Genomic DNA, 13,878 nt, shown 5'->3' with positions numbered 1-13,878 from the left:
TTAGTACGAACGCAGTCGGGCAGGATTCGAACCTGCGCGGGAATATCCCAACAGATCTCGAGTCTGTCGCCTTAACCTCTCGGCCACGACTGCATCGGTTAACCGAGACAACTCATAAATCTCTGAAACCACTAAAGGTATTATTGAAAAAAAAACCTTTGCTCAATCGCAGTCGGCAGGATTCGAACCTGCACGGGAATATCCCAACAGATTTCGAGTCTGTCGCCTTAACCACTCGGCCACGACTGCTTCGGTTACCCCAGACCACTCAGAAATCTGTGAAACCACTAAAGGTATTATAGTAATAAAAAATCTTTGCTCAATCGCAGTTGGCAGGATTCGAACCTGCGCGGGAATATCCCAACAGATTTTTAGTCTGTCGCCTTAACCACTCGGCCACGACTGCCTCCGTTAACCGAGACCACTTAAAAAAGTGTGGAACTTCTAAAGCTATCATTGGAATAAAAATGTTAGTTCGACCGCAGTCGGCAGGATTCGAACTTGCGCGGGAATATCCCAACAGATTTCAAGTCTGTCGCCTTAACCACTCGGCCACGACTGCATCGGTTAACCCAGACCACTCAGAAATCTGTGAAACCACTTAAGGTATTATAGTAATAAGAAATCTTTGCTCAAACGCAGTCGGCAGGATTCGAACCTGCGCGGGAATATCCCAACAGATTTCTAGTCTGTCGCCTTAACCACTCGGCCACGATTGCTTCTGTTAACCAAGTCCACTCAAAAAATTGTGGAACTACTAAAGCGATCATTGGAATAAGTATGTGAGTTCGAACGCAGTCGGCAGGATTCGAACCTGCGCGTGAATATCCCAACAGATTTCAAGTCTGTCGCCTTAACCACTCGGCCACGACTGCTTCGGTTAACCGCGACCACTCGAAAATCCGTGAAACCACTAAAGGTATCATTGAAATAAAAAATCTTTGCTCAATCGCAGTCGGCAGGATTCGAACCTGCGCGGGAATATCCCAACAGATTTCTAGTCTGTCGCCTTAACCACTCGGCCACGACTGCTCCGATTGACCGAGACTACTCAGAAATCTGTGAAACCACTAAGGGTATTATTGAAATAGAAAATCTTTGCTCAATCGCAGTCGGCAGGATTCAAACCTGCGCGGGAATATCCCAACAGATTTCTAGTCTGCCGCCTTAACCACTCGGCCACGACTGCTTCTGTTAACCCAGACACCATAAAAAAGTGTCTAACTTCTAAAGCTATCATTGGAATAAAAATGTTAGTTCAAACGCAGTCGGCAGGATTTGAACCTGCGCGGGAATATCTCAACAGATTTGTAGTCTGCCGCCTTAACCACACGGCCACGACTGCTTCTATTAATCGAGACCACTTAAAAAGTGTGGAACTTCTAAAGCTATCATGGAATAAAAATGTTAGTTCGAACGCAGTCGGGCAGGATCCGAACCTGCGCGGGAATATCCCAACAGATTTAAAGTCTGTCGCCTTAACCACTCGGCCACGACTGCTTCGGTTAACCCACACCACTCAGAAATCTGTGAAACCACTAAAGGTAGTATAGTAATAAGAAAACTTTGCCCAATCGCAGTCGGCAGGATTCAAACCTGCGCGGGAATATCCCAACAGATTTCAAGTCTGTCGCCTTAACCACTCGGCCACGACTGCTTCGATTAACCCTGACCACTCGAAAATCCGCGAAACCACTTAAGGTATCTTTGAAATAAAAATTTTTGCTCAATCGCAGTCGGCCGGATTCGAACCTGCGCGAGAATATCCCAACAGATTTCGAGTCTGTCGCCCTAACCACTCGTCCACGACTGCTCCGATTAACCGAAACTACTCAGAAATCTTTGAAACCACCAAAGGTATTATTGAAATAAAAAATGTTTGCTCAGTCGCAGTCGGCAGGATTTGAACCTGACGGGAATATCCCAACAGATGTCTAGTCTGCCGCCTTAACCACTCGGCCACGACTGCTTCTGTTAACCGAGACCACTTAAAAAAGTGTCTAACTTCTAAAGCTATCATTGGAATAAAAATGTTAGTTCGAACGCAGTCGGCAGGATTTGAACCTGCGCGGGAATATCTCAACAGATTTCTAGTCTGCCGCCTTAACCACACGGCCACGACTGCTTCTGTTGACCGAGAGCACTTAAAAAGTGTGGAACTTCTAAAGCTATCATGGAATAAAAATGTTAGTTCGAACGCAGTCGGGCAGGATTCGAACCTGCGCGGGAATATCCCAACAGATTTCGAGTCTGTCGCCTTAACCTCTCGGCCACGACTGCATCGGTTAACCGAGACAACTCATAAATCTCTGAAACCACTAAAGGTATTATTGAAAAAAAACCTTTGCTCAATCGCAGTCGGCAGGATTCGAACCTGCACGGGAATATCCCAACAGATTTCGAGTCTGTCGCCTTAACCACTCGGCCACGACTGCTTCGGTTACCCCAGACCACTCAGAAATCTGTGAAACCACTAAAGGTATTATAGTAATAAAAAATCTTTGCTCAATCGCAGTTGGCAGGATTCGAACCTGCGCGGGAATATCCCAACAGATTTTTAGTCTGTCGCCTTAACCACTCGGCCACGACTGCCTCCGTTAACCGTGACCACTTAAAAAAGTGTGGAACTTCTAAAGCTATCATTGGAATAAAAATGTTAGTTCGACCGCAGTCGGCAGGATTCGAACTTGCGCGGGAATATCCCAACAGATTTCAAGTCTGTCGCCTTAACCACTCGGCCACGACTGCATCGGTTAACCCAGACCACTCAAAAATCTGTGAAACCACTTAAGGTATTATAGTAATAAGAAATCTTTGCTCAAACGCAGTCGGCAGGATTCGAACCTGCGCGGGAATATCCCAACAGATTTCTAGTCTGTCGCCTTAACCACTCGGCCACGACTGCTTCTGTTAACCAAGTCCACTCAAAAAATTGTGGAACTACTAAAGCGATCATTGGAATAAGTATGTGAGTTCGAACGCAGTCGGCAGGATTCGAACCCGCGCGTGAATATCCCAACAGATTTCAAGTCTGTCGCCTTAACCACTCGGCCACGACTGCTTCGGTTAACCGCGACCACTCGAAAATCCGTGAAACCACTAAAGGTATCATTGAAATAAAAAATCTTTGCTCAATCGCAGTCGGCAGGATTCGAACCTGCGCGGGAATATCCCAACAGATTTCTAGTCTGTCGCTTTAACCACTCGGCCACGACTGCTCCGATTGACCGAGACTACTCAGAAATCTGTGAAACCACTAAGGGTATTATTGAAATAGAAAATCTTTACTCAATCGCAGTCGGCAGGATTCGAACCTGCGCGGGAATATCCCAACAGATTTCTAGTCTGCCGCCTTAACCACTCGGCCACGACTGCTTCTGTTAACCCAGACACCTTAAAAAAGTGTCTAACTTCTAAAGCTATCATTGGAATAAAAATGTTAGTTCGAACGCAGTCGGCAGGATTTGAACCTGCGCGGGAATATCTCAACAGATTTGTAGTCTGCCGCCTTAACCACACGGCCACGACTGCTTCTATTAATCGAGACCACTTAAAAAGTGTGGAACTTCTAAAGCTATCATGGAATAAAAATGTTAGTTCGAACGCAGTCGGGCAGGATCCGAACCTGCGCGGGAATATCCCAACAGATTTAAAGTCTGTCGCCTTAACCACTCGGCCACGACCGCTTCGGTTAACCCACACCACTCAGAAATCTGTGAAACCACTAAAGGAAGTATAGTAATAAGAAAACTTTGCCCAATCGCAGTCGGCAGGATTCAAACCTGCGCGGGAATATCCCAACAGATTTCGAGTCTGTCGCCTTAACCTCTCGGCCACGACTGCATCGGTTAACCGAGACAACTCATAAATCTCTGAAACCACTAAAGGTATTATTGAAAAAAAACCTTTGCACAATCGCAGTCGGCAGGATTCGAACCTTCGCGGGAATATCCCAACAGATTTCGAGTCTGTCGCCTTAACCACTCGGCCACGACTGCTTCGGTACACCGAGACCACTCAGAAATCTGTGAAAACACTAAAGGTATTATTGAAATAAAAGATGTTTGCTCAGTCGCAGTCGGCAAGATTTGAACCTGACGGGAATATCCCAACAGAATTCTAGTCAGCCGCCTTAACCACTCGGCCACGACTGCTTCCGTTAGCCGAGACCACTTAAAAAAGTGTCTAACTTCTAAAGCTATCATTGGAATAAAAATGTTAGTTCGAACGCAGTCGGCAGGATTTGAACCTGCGCGGAAATATACCAACAGAAAGCAAGTCTGTCGCCTTAACCACTCGGCCACGACTGCTATGATTAACCGAGACTACTCAGAAATCTGTGAAACCATTAAAAAATCTTTGCTCAATCGCAGTCGACAGGATTCGAACCTGCGCGGGAATATCCCAACAGTTTTCAAGTCTGTCGCCTTAACCACTCGGTTACGACTGCTTCGGTTAACCCAGACCACTCAGAAATCAGTGAAACCACTTAAGGTATTATAGTAATAAGAAATCTTTGCTCAATCGCAGTCGGCAGGATTCGAACCTGCGCGGGAATATCCCAACAGATTTCTAGTCTGTCGCCTTAACCACTCGGCCACGACTGCTTCTGTTAACCAAGTCCACTCAAAAAATTGTGGAACTACTAAAGCTATCATTGGAATAAGTATGTGAGTTCGAACGCAGTCGGCAGGATTCGAACCTGCGCGTGAATATCCCAACAGATTTCAAGTCTGTCGCCTTAACCACTCGGCCACGACTGCTCCGATTAACCGAGACTACTCAGAAATCTGTGAAACCACTAAGGGTATTATTGAAATAAAAAATCTTTGCTCAATCGCAGTCGGCAGGATTCGAACCTGCGCGGGAATATCCCAACAGATTTCTAGTCTGTCGCCTTAACCACTCGGCCCCGACTGCTCCGATTAACCGAGACTACTCAGAAATCTGTGAAACCACTAAGGGTATTATTGAAATAGAAAATCTTTGCTCAATCGCAGTCGGCAGGATTCGAACCTACGCGGGTATATCCCAACAGATTTCTAGTCTGCCGCCTTAACCACTCGGCCACGACTGCTTCTGTTAACCGAGACCACTTAAAAAATTGTGGAACTTCTAAAGCTATCATGGAATAAAAATGTTAGTTCGAACGCAGTCGGGCAGGATCCGAACCTGCGCGGGAATATCCCAACAGATTTCAAGTCTGTCGCCTTAACCACTCGGCCACGACTGCTTCGGTTAACCCAGACCACTCAGAAATCTGTGAAACCACTAAAGGTATTATAGTAACAAGAAAACTTTGCCCAATCGCAGTCGGCAGGATTCGAACCAGCGCGGGAATATCCCAACACATTTCGAGACTGTCGCCTTAACCACTCGGCCACGACTGCTTCGGTACACCGAGACCACTCAGAAATCTGTGAAAACACTAAAGGTATTATTGAAATAAAAGATGTTTGCTCAGTCGCAGTCGGCAAGATTTGAACCTGACGGGAATATCCCAACAGAATTCTAGTCAGCCGCCTTAACCACTCGGCCACGACTGCTTCCGTTAGCCTAGACCACTTAAAATAGTGTGGAACTTCTAAAGCTATCATTGGAATAAAAATGTTAGTTCGACCACAGTCGGCAGGATCCGAACCTGCGCAGGAATATCCCAACAGATTTCAAGTCTGTCGCCTTAACCACTCGGCCACGACTGCTTCTGTTAACCAAGTCCACTCAAAAAATTGTGGAACTACTAAAGCTATCATTGGAATAAGTATGTGAGTTCGAACGCATTCGGCAGGACTCGAACCTGCGCGTGAATATCCCAACAGATTTCAAGTCTGTCGCCTTAACCACTCTGCCACGACTGCTTCGGTTAACCGCGACCACTCGAAAATCCGTGAAACCACTAAAGGTATCATTGAAATAAAAAATCTTTGCTCAATCGCAGTCGGCAGGATTCGAACCTGCACGGGAATATCCCAACAGATTTCTAGTCTGTCGCCCTAACCACTCGGCCACGACTGCTCCGATTACCCCAGACCACTCACAAATCTGTGAAACCACTAAAGGTATTATAGTAATAAAAAATCTTTGCTCAATCGCAGTCGGCAGGATTCGAACCTGCGCGGGAATACCCCAACAGATTTCTAGTCTGTCGCCTTAACCACTCGGCCACGACTGCTTCGGTACACCGAGACCACTCAGAAATCTGTGAAAACACTAAAGGTATTATTGAAATAAAAGATGTTTGCTCAGTTGCAGTCGGCAGGATTTGAACCTGACGGGAATATCCCAACAGAATTTTAGTCAGCCGCCTTAACCGCTCGGCCACGACAGCTTTTGTTAACCGAGACCACTTAAAAAAGTGTCTCACTTCTAAAGCTATCATTGGAATAAAAATGTTAGTTCGAACGCCGTCGGCAGGAATTGAACCTGCGCGGGAATATACCAACAGAAAACAAGTCTGTCGCCTTAACCACTCGGCGACCACTGCTCCGATTAACCGAGACTACTCAGAAATCTGTGAAACCACTAAGGGTATTATTGAAATAAAAAATCTTTGCTCAATCGCAGTCGGCCGGATTCGAACCTGCGCGGGAATATCCCAACAGATTTCGTGTTTGTCGCCTTAACCACTCGGCCACGACTGATCCGATTAACCGAAACTACTCAGAAATCTGTGAAACCACTAAAGGTATTATTGAATTAAAAAATCTTTGCTCAATCGCAGTCGACAGAATTCGAACCTGCGCGGGAATATCCCAACAGATTTCAAGTCTGTCGCCTTAACCACTCGGCCACGACCGCTTCAGTTTACCGAGACAACTCATAAATCTCTGAAACCACTAAAGGTATTATTGAAAAAAAACCTTTGCTCAATCGCAGTCGGCAGGATTCGAACCTGCGCGGGAATATCCCAACAGATTTCGAGTCTGTCGCCTTAACCACTCGGCCACGACTGCTTCGGTTTCCCCAGACCACTCAGAAATCTGTGAAAGCACTAAAGGTATTATAGTAATAAAAAATCTTTGCTCAATCACAGTCGGCAGGATTCGAACCTGCGCGGGAATATCCCAACAGATTTCTAGTCTGTCGCCTTAACCACTCGGCCACGACTGCTTCCGTTAGCCGAGACCACTTAAAAAAGTGTGGAACTTCTAAAGCTATCATTGGAATAAAAATGTTAGTTCGACCGCAGTCGGCAGGATCCGAACCTGCGCGGGCATATCCCAACAGATTTCAAGTCTGTCGCCTTAACCACTCGGCCACGACTGCTTCTGTTAACCGCGACCACTCGAAAATCCGTGAAACCACCAAAGGTATCATTGAAATAAATAATCTTTGCTCAATCGCAGTCGGCAGGATTCGAACCTGCGCGGGAATATCCCAACAGATTTCGAGTCTGTCGCCTTAACCACTCGGCCACGACTGCTTCGGTTACCCCAGACCACTCAGAAATCTGTGAAACCACTAAAGGTATTATTGAAATAAAAGATGTTTGCTCAGTCGCAGTCGGCAAGATTTGAACCTGACGTGAATATCCCAACAGATTTCAAGTCTGTCGCCTTAACCACTCTGCCACGACTGCTTCGGTTAACCGCGACCACTCGAAAATCCGTGAAACCACTAAAGGTATCATTGAAATAAAAAATCTTTGCTCAATCGCAGTCGGCAGGATTCGAACCTGCACGGGAATATCCCAAAAGATTTCTAGTCTGTCGCCTTAACCACTCGGCCACGACTGCTCCGATTAACCGAGACTACTCAGAAATCTGTGAAACCACTAAGGGTATTATTGAAATAGAAAATCTTTGCTCAATCGCAGTCGGCAGGATTCGAACCTACGCGGGAATATCCCAACAGATTTCGAGTCTGTCGAGTTAACCACTAGGCCACGACTGCTTCGGTTACCCCAGACCACTCACAAATCTGTGAAACCACTAAAGGTATTATAGTAATAAAAAATCTTTGCTCAATCGCAGTCGGCAAGATTCGAACCTGCGCGGGAATACCCCAACAGATTTCTAGTCTGTCGCCTTAACCACTCGGCCACGACTGCTTCGGTACACCGAGACCACTCACAAATCTGTGAAACCACTAAAGGTATTATTGAAATAAAAGATGTTTGCTCAGTTGCGGTCGGCAGGATTTGAACCTGACGGGAATATCCCAACAGAATTCTAGTCAGCCGCCTTAACCACTCGGCCACGACAGCTTCTGTTAACCGAGACCACTTAAAAAAGTGTCTAACTTCTAAAGCTATCATTGGAATAAAAATGTTAGTTCGAACGCCGTCGGCAGGAATTGAACCTACGCGGGAATATACCAACAGAAAACAAGTCTGTCGCCTTAACCACTCGGCCACGACTGCTCCGATTAACCTAGACTACTCAGAAATCTGTGAAACCACTAAGGGTATTATTGAAATAAAAAATCTTTGCTTAATCGCAGTCGGCCGGATTCGAACCTGCGCGGGAATATCCCAACAGATTTCGTGTTTGTCGCCTTAACCACTCGGCCACGACTGATCCGATTAACCGAAACTACTCAGAAATCTGTGAAACCACTAAAGGTATTATTGAATTAAAAAATGTTTGCTCAATCGCAGTCGACAGGATTCGAACCTGCGCGGGAATATCCCAACAGATTTCAAGTCTGTCGCCTTAACCACTCGGTCACGACCGCTTCGGTTAACCGAGACAACTCATAAATCTGTGAAACCACTAAGGGTATTATTGAAATAGAAAATCTTTGCTCAATCGCAGTCGGCAGGATACGAACCTGCGCGTGAATATCCCAACAGATTTCGAGTCTGTCGCCTTAACCACTCGGCCACGACTGCTTCGGTTACCCCAGACCACTCAGAAATCTGTGAAACCACTAAAGGTATTATAGTAATAAAAAATCTTTGCTCAATCGCAGTCGGCAGGATTCGAACCTGCGCGGGAATACCCCAACAGATTTCTAGTCTGTCGCCTTAACCACTCGGCCACGACTGCTTCCGTTAACCGCGACCACTTAAAAAAGTGTGGAACTTCTAAAGCTATCATTGGAATAAAAATGTTAGTTCGACCGCAGTCGGCAGGATTCGAACCTGCGCGGGAATATCCCAACAGTTTTCAAGTCTGTCGCCTTAACCACTCGGCCACGACTGCTTCGGTTAACCCAGACCACTCAGAAATCTGTGAAACTACTTAAGGTATTATAGTAATAAGAAATCTTTGCTCAATCGCAGTCGGCAGGATTCGAACCTACGCGGGAATATCCCAACAGATTTCTAGTCTGCCGCCTTAACCACTCGGCCACGACTGCTTCTGTTAACCGAGACCACTTAAAAAAGTGTCTAACTTCTAAAGCTATCATTGGAATAAAAATGTTAGTTCGAACGCAGTCGGCAGGATTTGAACCTGCGCGGGAATATCTCAACAGATTTCTAGTCTGCTGCCTTAACCACACGGCCACGACTTCTTCTGTTAACCGAGACCACTTAAAAAGTGTGGAACTTCTAAAGCTATCATGGAATAAAAATGTTAGTTCGAACGCAGTCGGCAGGATTCGAACCTGCGCGGGAATATCCCAACAGATTTCGAGTCTGTCGCCTTAACCTCTCGGCCACGCCTGCTTCGGTACACCGAGACCACTCAGAAATCTGTGAAAACACTAAAGGTATTATTGAAATAAAACATGTTTGCTCAGTCGCAGTCGGCAGGATTTGAACCTGACGGGAATATCCCAACAGAATTCTAGTCAGCCGCCTTAACCACTCGGCCACGACAGCTTCTGTTAACCGAGACCACTTAAAAAGTGTCTAACTTCTAAAGCTATCATTGGAATAAAAATGTTAGTTCGAACGCAGTCGGCAGGATTCGAACCTGCGCGGGAATATCCCAACAGATTTCGAGTCTGTCGCCTTAACCTCTCGGCCACGCCTGCTTCGGTACACCGAGACCACTCAGAAATCTGTGAAAACACTAAAGGTATTATTGAAATAAAACATGTTTGCTCAGTCGCAGTCGGCAGGATTTGAACCTGACGGGAATATCCCAACAGAATTCTAGTCAGCCGCCTTAACCACTCGGCCACGACAGCTTCTGTTAACCGAGACCACTTAAAAAGTGTCTAACTTCTAAAGCTATCATTGGAATAAAAATGTTAGTTCGAACGCAGTCGGCAGGATTTGAACCTGCGCGGGAATATACCAACAGAAAACAATTCTGTCGCCTTAACCACTCGGCCACGACTGCTCCGATTAGCCGAGACTACTCAGAAATCTGTGAAACCACTAAGGGTATTATTGAAATAAAACATCTTTGCTCAATCGCAGTCGGCAGGATTCGAACCTGCGCGGGAATATCCCAACAGATTTCTAGTCTGTCGCCTTAACCACTCGACCACGACTGCTCCGATTAACCGAGACTACTCAGAAATCTGTGAAACCACTAAGGGTATTATTGAAATAGAAAATCTTTGCTCAATCGCAGTCGGCAGGATTCGAACCTGCGCGGGAATATCCTAACAGATTTCGAGTCTGTCGCCTTAACCACTCGGCCACGACTGCTTCGGTTACCCCAGACCACTCAGAAATCTGTGAAACCACTAAAGGTATTATAGTAATAAAAAATCTTTGCTCAATCGCAGTCGGCAGGATTCGAACCTGCGCGGGAATATCCCAACAGATTTCAAATCTGTCGCCTTAACCACTCGGCCACGACTGCTTCTGTTAACCAAGTCCACTCAAAAAATTGTGGAACTACTAAAGCTATCATTGGAATAAGTATGTGAGTTCGAACGCAGTCGGCAGGATTCGAACCTGCGCGTGAATATCCCAACAGATTTCAAGTCTGTCGCCTTAACCACTCGGCCACGATGGCTTCGGTTAACCGCGACCACTCGAAAATCCGTGAAACCACTAAAGGTATCATTGAAATAAAAAATCTTTGCTCAATCGCAGTCGGCAGGATTCGAACCTGCGCGGGAATATCCCAACAGATTTCTAGTCTGTTGCCTTAACCACTCGGCCACGACTGCTCCGATTAACCGAGACTACTCAGAAATCTGTGAAACCACTAAGGGTATTATTGAAATAGAAAATCTTTGCTCAATCGCAGTCGGCAGGACTCGAACCTACGCGGGAATATCCAAACAGATTTCTAGTCTGTCGCCTTAACCACTCGGCCACGACTGCTTCTGTTAACCAAGTCCACTCAAAAAATTGTGGAACTACTAAAGCTATCATTGGAATAAGTATGTGAGTTTGAACGCAGTCGGCAGGATTCGAACCTGCGCGTGAATATCCCAACAGATTTCAAGTCTGTCGCCTTAACCACTCGGCCACGATGGCTTCGGTTAACCGCGACCACTCGAAAATCCGTGAAACCACTAAAGGTATCATTGAAATAAAAAATCTTTGCTCAATCGCAGTCGGCAGGATTCGAACCTGCGCGGGAATATCCCAACAGATTTCTAGTCTGTCGCCTTAACCACTCGGCCACGACTGCTCCGATTAACCGAGACTACTCAGAAATCTGTGAAACCACTAAGCGTATTATTGAAATAGAAAATCTTTGCTCAATCGCAGTCGGCAGGATTCGAACCTACGCGGGAATATCCCAACAGATTTCTAGTCTGCCGCCTTAACCACTCGGCCACGACTGCTTCTGTTAACCGAGACCACTTAATAAAGTGTCTAACTTCTAAAGCTATCATTGGAATAAAAATGTTAGTTCGAACGCAGTCGGCAGGATTTGAACCTAAGCGGGAATATCTCAACAGATTTCTAGTCTGTCGCCTTAACCACACGGCCACGACTGCTTCCGTTAACCGAGACCACTTAAAAAAGTGTGGAACTTCTAAAGCTATCATTGGAATAAAAATGTTAGTTCGACCGCAGTCGGCAGGCTTCGAACCTGCGCGAGAATATCCCAACAGATTTCAAGACTGTCGCCTTAACCACTCGGCCACGACTGCTTCGGTTAACCCAGACCACTCAGAAATCTGTGAAAGCACTTAAGGTATTATAGTAATAAGAAATCTTTGCTCAATCGCAGTCGGCAGGATTCGAACCTGCGCGGGAATATCCCAACAGATTTCTAGTCTGTCGTCTTAACCACTCGGCCACGACTGCTCCGATTAACCGAGACTACTCAGAAATCTGTGAAACCACTAAGGTATTATTGAAATAAAAAATCTTTGCTCAATCACAGTCGGCCGGATTCGAACCTGCGCGGGATTATCCCAACAGATTTCGAGTTTGTCGCCTTAACCACTCGGCCACGACTGATCCGATTAACCGAAACTACTCAGAAATCTGTGAAACCACTAAAGGTATTATTGAATTAAAAAATCTTTGCTCAATCGCAGTCGACAGGATTCGAACCTGCGCGGGAATATCCCAACAGATTTCTAGTCTGTCGCCTTAACCACTCGGCCACGACTGCTTCTGTTAACCAAGTCCACTCAAAAAATTGTGGAACTACTAAAGCTATCATTGGAATAAGTATGTGAGTTCGAACGCAGTCGGCAGGATTCGAACCTTCGCGTGAATATCCCAACAGATTTCAAGTCTGTCGCCTTAACCACTCGGCCACGACTGCTCCGATTAACCGAGACTACTCAGAAATCTGTGAAACCACTAAGGGTATTATTGAAATAAAAAATCTTTGCTCAATCACAGTCGGCAGGATTCGAACCTGCGCGGGAATATCCCAACAGATTTCTAGTCTGTCGCCTTAACCACTCGGCCACGACTGCTCCGATTAACCGAGACTACTCAGAAATCTGTGAAACCACTAAGGGTATTATTGAAATAGAAAATCTTTGCTCAATCGCAGTCGGCAGGATTCGAACCTACGCGGGAATATCCCAACAGATTTCTAGTCTGCCGCCTTAACCACTCGGCCACGACTGCTTCTGTTAACCGAGACCACTTAAAAAATTGTGGAACTTCTAAAGCTATCATGGAATAAAAATGTTAGTTCGAACGCAGTCGGGCAGGATCCGAACCTGCGCGGGAATATCCCAACAGATTTCAAGTCTGTCGCCTTAACCACTCGGCCACGACTGCTTCGGTTAACCCAGACCACTCAGAAATCTGTGAAACCACTAAAGGTATTATAGTAATAAGAAAACTTTGCCCAATCGCAGTCGGCAGGATTCGAACCAGCGCGGGAATATCCCAACAGATTTCGAGACTGTCGCCTTAACCACTCGGCCACGACTGCTTCGGTACACCGAGACCACTCAGAAATCTGTGAAAACACTAAAGGTATTATTGAAATAAAAGATGTTTGCTCAGTCGCAGTCGGCAAGATTTGAACCTGACGGGAATATCCCAACAGAATTCTAGTCAGCCGCCTTATCCACTCGGCCACGACTGCTTCCGTTAGCCTAGACCACTTAAAAAAGTGTGGAACTTCTAAAGCTATCATTGGAATAAAAATGTTAGTTCGACCGCAGTCGGCAGGATCCGAACCTGCGCAGGAATATCCCAACAGATTTCAAGTCTGTCGCCTTAACCACTCGGCCACGACTGCTTCTGTAAACCAAGTCCACTCAAAAAATTGTGGAACTACTAAAGCTATCATTGGAATAAGTATGTGAGTTCGAACGCATTCGGCAGGACTCGAACCTGCGCGTGAATATCCCAACAGATTTCAAGTCTGTCGCCTTAACCACTCTGCCACGACTGCTTCGGTTAACCGCGACCACTCGAAAATCCGTGAAACCACTAAAGGTATCATTGAAATAAAAAATCTTTGCTCAATCGCAGTCGGCAGGATTCGAACCTGCACGGGAATATCCCAACAGATTTCTAGTCTGTCGCCTTAACCACTCGGCCACGACTGCTCCGATTAACCCAGACCACTCACAAATCTGTGAAACCACTAA

At 46.0% G+C, this 13,878-nt stretch overlaps 81 non-coding genes across 81 annotated transcripts; all 81 read right to left on the bottom strand.

Annotated features, from left to right (window-relative positions):
* Positions 1-10: 10 nt before the first annotated feature.
* On the bottom strand, positions 11-93 carry TRNAS-CGA (transfer RNA serine (anticodon CGA)). Its single transcript has one exon. It is a non-coding gene; the product is annotated as a tRNA-Ser (tRNA).
* A 74-nt stretch (positions 94-167) lies between these two features.
* Positions 168-249, bottom strand: TRNAS-CGA (transfer RNA serine (anticodon CGA)). Its single transcript has one exon. It is a non-coding gene; the product is annotated as a tRNA-Ser (tRNA).
* Positions 250-324: 75 nt separating this feature from the next.
* On the bottom strand, positions 325-406 carry TRNAF-AAA (transfer RNA phenylalanine (anticodon AAA)). The gene has a single exon. It is a non-coding gene; the product is annotated as a tRNA-Phe (tRNA).
* A 74-nt stretch (positions 407-480) lies between these two features.
* TRNAS-UGA (transfer RNA serine (anticodon UGA)) lies at positions 481-562 on the bottom strand. Its single transcript has one exon. It is a non-coding gene; the product is annotated as a tRNA-Ser (tRNA).
* Positions 563-637: 75 nt separating this feature from the next.
* On the bottom strand, positions 638-719 carry TRNAS-AGA (transfer RNA serine (anticodon AGA)). Its single transcript has one exon. It is a non-coding gene; the product is annotated as a tRNA-Ser (tRNA).
* A 74-nt stretch (positions 720-793) lies between these two features.
* TRNAS-UGA (transfer RNA serine (anticodon UGA)) lies at positions 794-875 on the bottom strand. Its single transcript has one exon. It is a non-coding gene; the product is annotated as a tRNA-Ser (tRNA).
* A 75-nt stretch (positions 876-950) lies between these two features.
* Positions 951-1,032, bottom strand: TRNAS-AGA (transfer RNA serine (anticodon AGA)). The gene has a single exon. It is a non-coding gene; the product is annotated as a tRNA-Ser (tRNA).
* Positions 1,033-1,107: 75 nt separating this feature from the next.
* On the bottom strand, positions 1,108-1,189 carry TRNAS-AGA (transfer RNA serine (anticodon AGA)). The gene has a single exon. It is a non-coding gene; the product is annotated as a tRNA-Ser (tRNA).
* Positions 1,190-1,263: 74 nt separating this feature from the next.
* TRNAC-ACA (transfer RNA cysteine (anticodon ACA)) lies at positions 1,264-1,345 on the bottom strand. The gene has a single exon. It is a non-coding gene; the product is annotated as a tRNA-Cys (tRNA).
* Positions 1,346-1,575: 230 nt separating this feature from the next.
* TRNAS-UGA (transfer RNA serine (anticodon UGA)) lies at positions 1,576-1,657 on the bottom strand. Its single transcript has one exon. It is a non-coding gene; the product is annotated as a tRNA-Ser (tRNA).
* Positions 1,658-1,888: 231 nt separating this feature from the next.
* On the bottom strand, positions 1,889-1,969 carry TRNAS-AGA (transfer RNA serine (anticodon AGA)). The gene has a single exon. It is a non-coding gene; the product is annotated as a tRNA-Ser (tRNA).
* Positions 1,970-2,043: 74 nt separating this feature from the next.
* Positions 2,044-2,125, bottom strand: TRNAS-AGA (transfer RNA serine (anticodon AGA)). Its single transcript has one exon. It is a non-coding gene; the product is annotated as a tRNA-Ser (tRNA).
* A 72-nt stretch (positions 2,126-2,197) lies between these two features.
* TRNAS-CGA (transfer RNA serine (anticodon CGA)) lies at positions 2,198-2,280 on the bottom strand. Its single transcript has one exon. It is a non-coding gene; the product is annotated as a tRNA-Ser (tRNA).
* A 73-nt stretch (positions 2,281-2,353) lies between these two features.
* Positions 2,354-2,435, bottom strand: TRNAS-CGA (transfer RNA serine (anticodon CGA)). The gene has a single exon. It is a non-coding gene; the product is annotated as a tRNA-Ser (tRNA).
* Positions 2,436-2,510: 75 nt separating this feature from the next.
* On the bottom strand, positions 2,511-2,592 carry TRNAF-AAA (transfer RNA phenylalanine (anticodon AAA)). The gene has a single exon. It is a non-coding gene; the product is annotated as a tRNA-Phe (tRNA).
* Positions 2,593-2,666: 74 nt separating this feature from the next.
* TRNAS-UGA (transfer RNA serine (anticodon UGA)) lies at positions 2,667-2,748 on the bottom strand. Its single transcript has one exon. It is a non-coding gene; the product is annotated as a tRNA-Ser (tRNA).
* A 75-nt stretch (positions 2,749-2,823) lies between these two features.
* Positions 2,824-2,905, bottom strand: TRNAS-AGA (transfer RNA serine (anticodon AGA)). Its single transcript has one exon. It is a non-coding gene; the product is annotated as a tRNA-Ser (tRNA).
* Positions 2,906-2,979: 74 nt separating this feature from the next.
* TRNAS-UGA (transfer RNA serine (anticodon UGA)) lies at positions 2,980-3,061 on the bottom strand. The gene has a single exon. It is a non-coding gene; the product is annotated as a tRNA-Ser (tRNA).
* Positions 3,062-3,136: 75 nt separating this feature from the next.
* TRNAS-AGA (transfer RNA serine (anticodon AGA)) lies at positions 3,137-3,218 on the bottom strand. Its single transcript has one exon. It is a non-coding gene; the product is annotated as a tRNA-Ser (tRNA).
* Positions 3,219-3,293: 75 nt separating this feature from the next.
* Positions 3,294-3,375, bottom strand: TRNAS-AGA (transfer RNA serine (anticodon AGA)). Its single transcript has one exon. It is a non-coding gene; the product is annotated as a tRNA-Ser (tRNA).
* A 74-nt stretch (positions 3,376-3,449) lies between these two features.
* TRNAC-ACA (transfer RNA cysteine (anticodon ACA)) lies at positions 3,450-3,531 on the bottom strand. The gene has a single exon. It is a non-coding gene; the product is annotated as a tRNA-Cys (tRNA).
* Positions 3,532-3,761: 230 nt separating this feature from the next.
* TRNAS-CGA (transfer RNA serine (anticodon CGA)) lies at positions 3,762-3,843 on the bottom strand. The gene has a single exon. It is a non-coding gene; the product is annotated as a tRNA-Ser (tRNA).
* Positions 3,844-3,916: 73 nt separating this feature from the next.
* TRNAS-CGA (transfer RNA serine (anticodon CGA)) lies at positions 3,917-3,998 on the bottom strand. Its single transcript has one exon. It is a non-coding gene; the product is annotated as a tRNA-Ser (tRNA).
* Positions 3,999-4,073: 75 nt separating this feature from the next.
* Positions 4,074-4,154, bottom strand: TRNAS-AGA (transfer RNA serine (anticodon AGA)). Its single transcript has one exon. It is a non-coding gene; the product is annotated as a tRNA-Ser (tRNA).
* A 74-nt stretch (positions 4,155-4,228) lies between these two features.
* Positions 4,229-4,310, bottom strand: TRNAA-UGC (transfer RNA alanine (anticodon UGC)). Its single transcript has one exon. It is a non-coding gene; the product is annotated as a tRNA-Ala (tRNA).
* A 58-nt stretch (positions 4,311-4,368) lies between these two features.
* Positions 4,369-4,450, bottom strand: TRNAS-UGA (transfer RNA serine (anticodon UGA)). Its single transcript has one exon. It is a non-coding gene; the product is annotated as a tRNA-Ser (tRNA).
* A 75-nt stretch (positions 4,451-4,525) lies between these two features.
* Positions 4,526-4,607, bottom strand: TRNAS-AGA (transfer RNA serine (anticodon AGA)). Its single transcript has one exon. It is a non-coding gene; the product is annotated as a tRNA-Ser (tRNA).
* Positions 4,608-4,681: 74 nt separating this feature from the next.
* On the bottom strand, positions 4,682-4,763 carry TRNAS-UGA (transfer RNA serine (anticodon UGA)). The gene has a single exon. It is a non-coding gene; the product is annotated as a tRNA-Ser (tRNA).
* Positions 4,764-4,838: 75 nt separating this feature from the next.
* Positions 4,839-4,920, bottom strand: TRNAS-AGA (transfer RNA serine (anticodon AGA)). The gene has a single exon. It is a non-coding gene; the product is annotated as a tRNA-Ser (tRNA).
* A 75-nt stretch (positions 4,921-4,995) lies between these two features.
* On the bottom strand, positions 4,996-5,077 carry TRNAS-AGA (transfer RNA serine (anticodon AGA)). The gene has a single exon. It is a non-coding gene; the product is annotated as a tRNA-Ser (tRNA).
* Positions 5,078-5,150: 73 nt separating this feature from the next.
* Positions 5,151-5,233, bottom strand: TRNAS-UGA (transfer RNA serine (anticodon UGA)). Its single transcript has one exon. It is a non-coding gene; the product is annotated as a tRNA-Ser (tRNA).
* A 75-nt stretch (positions 5,234-5,308) lies between these two features.
* Positions 5,309-5,390, bottom strand: TRNAS-CGA (transfer RNA serine (anticodon CGA)). Its single transcript has one exon. It is a non-coding gene; the product is annotated as a tRNA-Ser (tRNA).
* Positions 5,391-5,465: 75 nt separating this feature from the next.
* On the bottom strand, positions 5,466-5,546 carry TRNAS-AGA (transfer RNA serine (anticodon AGA)). Its single transcript has one exon. It is a non-coding gene; the product is annotated as a tRNA-Ser (tRNA).
* Positions 5,547-5,620: 74 nt separating this feature from the next.
* On the bottom strand, positions 5,621-5,702 carry TRNAS-UGA (transfer RNA serine (anticodon UGA)). The gene has a single exon. It is a non-coding gene; the product is annotated as a tRNA-Ser (tRNA).
* A 74-nt stretch (positions 5,703-5,776) lies between these two features.
* On the bottom strand, positions 5,777-5,858 carry TRNAS-UGA (transfer RNA serine (anticodon UGA)). The gene has a single exon. It is a non-coding gene; the product is annotated as a tRNA-Ser (tRNA).
* Positions 5,859-5,933: 75 nt separating this feature from the next.
* On the bottom strand, positions 5,934-6,015 carry TRNAS-AGA (transfer RNA serine (anticodon AGA)). Its single transcript has one exon. It is a non-coding gene; the product is annotated as a tRNA-Ser (tRNA).
* A 75-nt stretch (positions 6,016-6,090) lies between these two features.
* Positions 6,091-6,172, bottom strand: TRNAS-AGA (transfer RNA serine (anticodon AGA)). Its single transcript has one exon. It is a non-coding gene; the product is annotated as a tRNA-Ser (tRNA).
* Positions 6,173-6,247: 75 nt separating this feature from the next.
* TRNAF-AAA (transfer RNA phenylalanine (anticodon AAA)) lies at positions 6,248-6,328 on the bottom strand. Its single transcript has one exon. It is a non-coding gene; the product is annotated as a tRNA-Phe (tRNA).
* Positions 6,329-6,716: 388 nt separating this feature from the next.
* Positions 6,717-6,798, bottom strand: TRNAS-UGA (transfer RNA serine (anticodon UGA)). The gene has a single exon. It is a non-coding gene; the product is annotated as a tRNA-Ser (tRNA).
* Positions 6,799-6,871: 73 nt separating this feature from the next.
* TRNAS-CGA (transfer RNA serine (anticodon CGA)) lies at positions 6,872-6,953 on the bottom strand. Its single transcript has one exon. It is a non-coding gene; the product is annotated as a tRNA-Ser (tRNA).
* Positions 6,954-7,028: 75 nt separating this feature from the next.
* On the bottom strand, positions 7,029-7,110 carry TRNAS-AGA (transfer RNA serine (anticodon AGA)). The gene has a single exon. It is a non-coding gene; the product is annotated as a tRNA-Ser (tRNA).
* Positions 7,111-7,184: 74 nt separating this feature from the next.
* On the bottom strand, positions 7,185-7,266 carry TRNAS-UGA (transfer RNA serine (anticodon UGA)). Its single transcript has one exon. It is a non-coding gene; the product is annotated as a tRNA-Ser (tRNA).
* A 75-nt stretch (positions 7,267-7,341) lies between these two features.
* On the bottom strand, positions 7,342-7,423 carry TRNAS-CGA (transfer RNA serine (anticodon CGA)). The gene has a single exon. It is a non-coding gene; the product is annotated as a tRNA-Ser (tRNA).
* Positions 7,424-7,498: 75 nt separating this feature from the next.
* On the bottom strand, positions 7,499-7,579 carry TRNAS-UGA (transfer RNA serine (anticodon UGA)). The gene has a single exon. It is a non-coding gene; the product is annotated as a tRNA-Ser (tRNA).
* A 75-nt stretch (positions 7,580-7,654) lies between these two features.
* TRNAS-AGA (transfer RNA serine (anticodon AGA)) lies at positions 7,655-7,736 on the bottom strand. Its single transcript has one exon. It is a non-coding gene; the product is annotated as a tRNA-Ser (tRNA).
* A 75-nt stretch (positions 7,737-7,811) lies between these two features.
* TRNAS-CGA (transfer RNA serine (anticodon CGA)) lies at positions 7,812-7,893 on the bottom strand. The gene has a single exon. It is a non-coding gene; the product is annotated as a tRNA-Ser (tRNA).
* Positions 7,894-7,968: 75 nt separating this feature from the next.
* Positions 7,969-8,050, bottom strand: TRNAS-AGA (transfer RNA serine (anticodon AGA)). The gene has a single exon. It is a non-coding gene; the product is annotated as a tRNA-Ser (tRNA).
* Positions 8,051-8,125: 75 nt separating this feature from the next.
* Positions 8,126-8,206, bottom strand: TRNAS-AGA (transfer RNA serine (anticodon AGA)). The gene has a single exon. It is a non-coding gene; the product is annotated as a tRNA-Ser (tRNA).
* A 74-nt stretch (positions 8,207-8,280) lies between these two features.
* On the bottom strand, positions 8,281-8,362 carry TRNAT-UGU (transfer RNA threonine (anticodon UGU)). The gene has a single exon. It is a non-coding gene; the product is annotated as a tRNA-Thr (tRNA).
* A 232-nt stretch (positions 8,363-8,594) lies between these two features.
* TRNAS-UGA (transfer RNA serine (anticodon UGA)) lies at positions 8,595-8,676 on the bottom strand. The gene has a single exon. It is a non-coding gene; the product is annotated as a tRNA-Ser (tRNA).
* Positions 8,677-8,751: 75 nt separating this feature from the next.
* TRNAS-CGA (transfer RNA serine (anticodon CGA)) lies at positions 8,752-8,833 on the bottom strand. Its single transcript has one exon. It is a non-coding gene; the product is annotated as a tRNA-Ser (tRNA).
* A 75-nt stretch (positions 8,834-8,908) lies between these two features.
* On the bottom strand, positions 8,909-8,990 carry TRNAS-AGA (transfer RNA serine (anticodon AGA)). The gene has a single exon. It is a non-coding gene; the product is annotated as a tRNA-Ser (tRNA).
* Positions 8,991-9,064: 74 nt separating this feature from the next.
* TRNAS-UGA (transfer RNA serine (anticodon UGA)) lies at positions 9,065-9,146 on the bottom strand. Its single transcript has one exon. It is a non-coding gene; the product is annotated as a tRNA-Ser (tRNA).
* A 75-nt stretch (positions 9,147-9,221) lies between these two features.
* Positions 9,222-9,303, bottom strand: TRNAS-AGA (transfer RNA serine (anticodon AGA)). The gene has a single exon. It is a non-coding gene; the product is annotated as a tRNA-Ser (tRNA).
* A 74-nt stretch (positions 9,304-9,377) lies between these two features.
* Positions 9,378-9,459, bottom strand: TRNAS-AGA (transfer RNA serine (anticodon AGA)). Its single transcript has one exon. It is a non-coding gene; the product is annotated as a tRNA-Ser (tRNA).
* Positions 9,460-9,531: 72 nt separating this feature from the next.
* TRNAS-CGA (transfer RNA serine (anticodon CGA)) lies at positions 9,532-9,613 on the bottom strand. The gene has a single exon. It is a non-coding gene; the product is annotated as a tRNA-Ser (tRNA).
* Positions 9,614-9,688: 75 nt separating this feature from the next.
* TRNAS-AGA (transfer RNA serine (anticodon AGA)) lies at positions 9,689-9,769 on the bottom strand. The gene has a single exon. It is a non-coding gene; the product is annotated as a tRNA-Ser (tRNA).
* A 73-nt stretch (positions 9,770-9,842) lies between these two features.
* On the bottom strand, positions 9,843-9,924 carry TRNAS-CGA (transfer RNA serine (anticodon CGA)). The gene has a single exon. It is a non-coding gene; the product is annotated as a tRNA-Ser (tRNA).
* Positions 9,925-9,999: 75 nt separating this feature from the next.
* TRNAS-AGA (transfer RNA serine (anticodon AGA)) lies at positions 10,000-10,080 on the bottom strand. The gene has a single exon. It is a non-coding gene; the product is annotated as a tRNA-Ser (tRNA).
* A 73-nt stretch (positions 10,081-10,153) lies between these two features.
* Positions 10,154-10,235, bottom strand: TRNAT-UGU (transfer RNA threonine (anticodon UGU)). Its single transcript has one exon. It is a non-coding gene; the product is annotated as a tRNA-Thr (tRNA).
* A 75-nt stretch (positions 10,236-10,310) lies between these two features.
* Positions 10,311-10,392, bottom strand: TRNAS-AGA (transfer RNA serine (anticodon AGA)). Its single transcript has one exon. It is a non-coding gene; the product is annotated as a tRNA-Ser (tRNA).
* Positions 10,393-10,467: 75 nt separating this feature from the next.
* TRNAS-CGA (transfer RNA serine (anticodon CGA)) lies at positions 10,468-10,549 on the bottom strand. The gene has a single exon. It is a non-coding gene; the product is annotated as a tRNA-Ser (tRNA).
* Positions 10,550-10,624: 75 nt separating this feature from the next.
* Positions 10,625-10,706, bottom strand: TRNAS-UGA (transfer RNA serine (anticodon UGA)). Its single transcript has one exon. It is a non-coding gene; the product is annotated as a tRNA-Ser (tRNA).
* Positions 10,707-10,780: 74 nt separating this feature from the next.
* Positions 10,781-10,862, bottom strand: TRNAS-UGA (transfer RNA serine (anticodon UGA)). Its single transcript has one exon. It is a non-coding gene; the product is annotated as a tRNA-Ser (tRNA).
* Positions 10,863-10,937: 75 nt separating this feature from the next.
* TRNAS-AGA (transfer RNA serine (anticodon AGA)) lies at positions 10,938-11,019 on the bottom strand. Its single transcript has one exon. It is a non-coding gene; the product is annotated as a tRNA-Ser (tRNA).
* A 75-nt stretch (positions 11,020-11,094) lies between these two features.
* TRNAS-AGA (transfer RNA serine (anticodon AGA)) lies at positions 11,095-11,176 on the bottom strand. The gene has a single exon. It is a non-coding gene; the product is annotated as a tRNA-Ser (tRNA).
* A 74-nt stretch (positions 11,177-11,250) lies between these two features.
* On the bottom strand, positions 11,251-11,332 carry TRNAS-UGA (transfer RNA serine (anticodon UGA)). Its single transcript has one exon. It is a non-coding gene; the product is annotated as a tRNA-Ser (tRNA).
* A 75-nt stretch (positions 11,333-11,407) lies between these two features.
* On the bottom strand, positions 11,408-11,489 carry TRNAS-AGA (transfer RNA serine (anticodon AGA)). Its single transcript has one exon. It is a non-coding gene; the product is annotated as a tRNA-Ser (tRNA).
* A 75-nt stretch (positions 11,490-11,564) lies between these two features.
* On the bottom strand, positions 11,565-11,646 carry TRNAS-AGA (transfer RNA serine (anticodon AGA)). Its single transcript has one exon. It is a non-coding gene; the product is annotated as a tRNA-Ser (tRNA).
* Positions 11,647-11,876: 230 nt separating this feature from the next.
* On the bottom strand, positions 11,877-11,958 carry TRNAS-UGA (transfer RNA serine (anticodon UGA)). The gene has a single exon. It is a non-coding gene; the product is annotated as a tRNA-Ser (tRNA).
* A 75-nt stretch (positions 11,959-12,033) lies between these two features.
* Positions 12,034-12,115, bottom strand: TRNAS-AGA (transfer RNA serine (anticodon AGA)). The gene has a single exon. It is a non-coding gene; the product is annotated as a tRNA-Ser (tRNA).
* A 74-nt stretch (positions 12,116-12,189) lies between these two features.
* Positions 12,190-12,271, bottom strand: TRNAS-CGA (transfer RNA serine (anticodon CGA)). Its single transcript has one exon. It is a non-coding gene; the product is annotated as a tRNA-Ser (tRNA).
* Positions 12,272-12,346: 75 nt separating this feature from the next.
* TRNAS-AGA (transfer RNA serine (anticodon AGA)) lies at positions 12,347-12,428 on the bottom strand. The gene has a single exon. It is a non-coding gene; the product is annotated as a tRNA-Ser (tRNA).
* A 74-nt stretch (positions 12,429-12,502) lies between these two features.
* On the bottom strand, positions 12,503-12,584 carry TRNAS-UGA (transfer RNA serine (anticodon UGA)). The gene has a single exon. It is a non-coding gene; the product is annotated as a tRNA-Ser (tRNA).
* Positions 12,585-12,659: 75 nt separating this feature from the next.
* On the bottom strand, positions 12,660-12,741 carry TRNAS-AGA (transfer RNA serine (anticodon AGA)). Its single transcript has one exon. It is a non-coding gene; the product is annotated as a tRNA-Ser (tRNA).
* Positions 12,742-12,816: 75 nt separating this feature from the next.
* TRNAS-AGA (transfer RNA serine (anticodon AGA)) lies at positions 12,817-12,898 on the bottom strand. Its single transcript has one exon. It is a non-coding gene; the product is annotated as a tRNA-Ser (tRNA).
* A 73-nt stretch (positions 12,899-12,971) lies between these two features.
* On the bottom strand, positions 12,972-13,054 carry TRNAS-UGA (transfer RNA serine (anticodon UGA)). The gene has a single exon. It is a non-coding gene; the product is annotated as a tRNA-Ser (tRNA).
* A 75-nt stretch (positions 13,055-13,129) lies between these two features.
* On the bottom strand, positions 13,130-13,211 carry TRNAS-CGA (transfer RNA serine (anticodon CGA)). The gene has a single exon. It is a non-coding gene; the product is annotated as a tRNA-Ser (tRNA).
* A 230-nt stretch (positions 13,212-13,441) lies between these two features.
* On the bottom strand, positions 13,442-13,523 carry TRNAS-UGA (transfer RNA serine (anticodon UGA)). The gene has a single exon. It is a non-coding gene; the product is annotated as a tRNA-Ser (tRNA).
* Positions 13,524-13,597: 74 nt separating this feature from the next.
* On the bottom strand, positions 13,598-13,679 carry TRNAS-UGA (transfer RNA serine (anticodon UGA)). Its single transcript has one exon. It is a non-coding gene; the product is annotated as a tRNA-Ser (tRNA).
* Positions 13,680-13,754: 75 nt separating this feature from the next.
* On the bottom strand, positions 13,755-13,836 carry TRNAS-AGA (transfer RNA serine (anticodon AGA)). Its single transcript has one exon. It is a non-coding gene; the product is annotated as a tRNA-Ser (tRNA).
* Between the last annotated feature and the right edge of the window lie 42 nt (positions 13,837-13,878).

Source organism: Phalangium opilio, unplaced genomic scaffold, assembly GCF_054372755.1.
Source record: "Phalangium opilio isolate 3A_F unplaced genomic scaffold, DU_Popi_V2 ptg000098l_1, whole genome shotgun sequence".
Lineage (NCBI taxonomy): Eukaryota > Metazoa > Arthropoda > Arachnida > Opiliones > Phalangiidae > Phalangium > Phalangium opilio.
The sequence above is the reverse complement of the archived record's forward strand: the minus strand, read 5'-3'. Positions and strand labels throughout refer to the sequence as shown.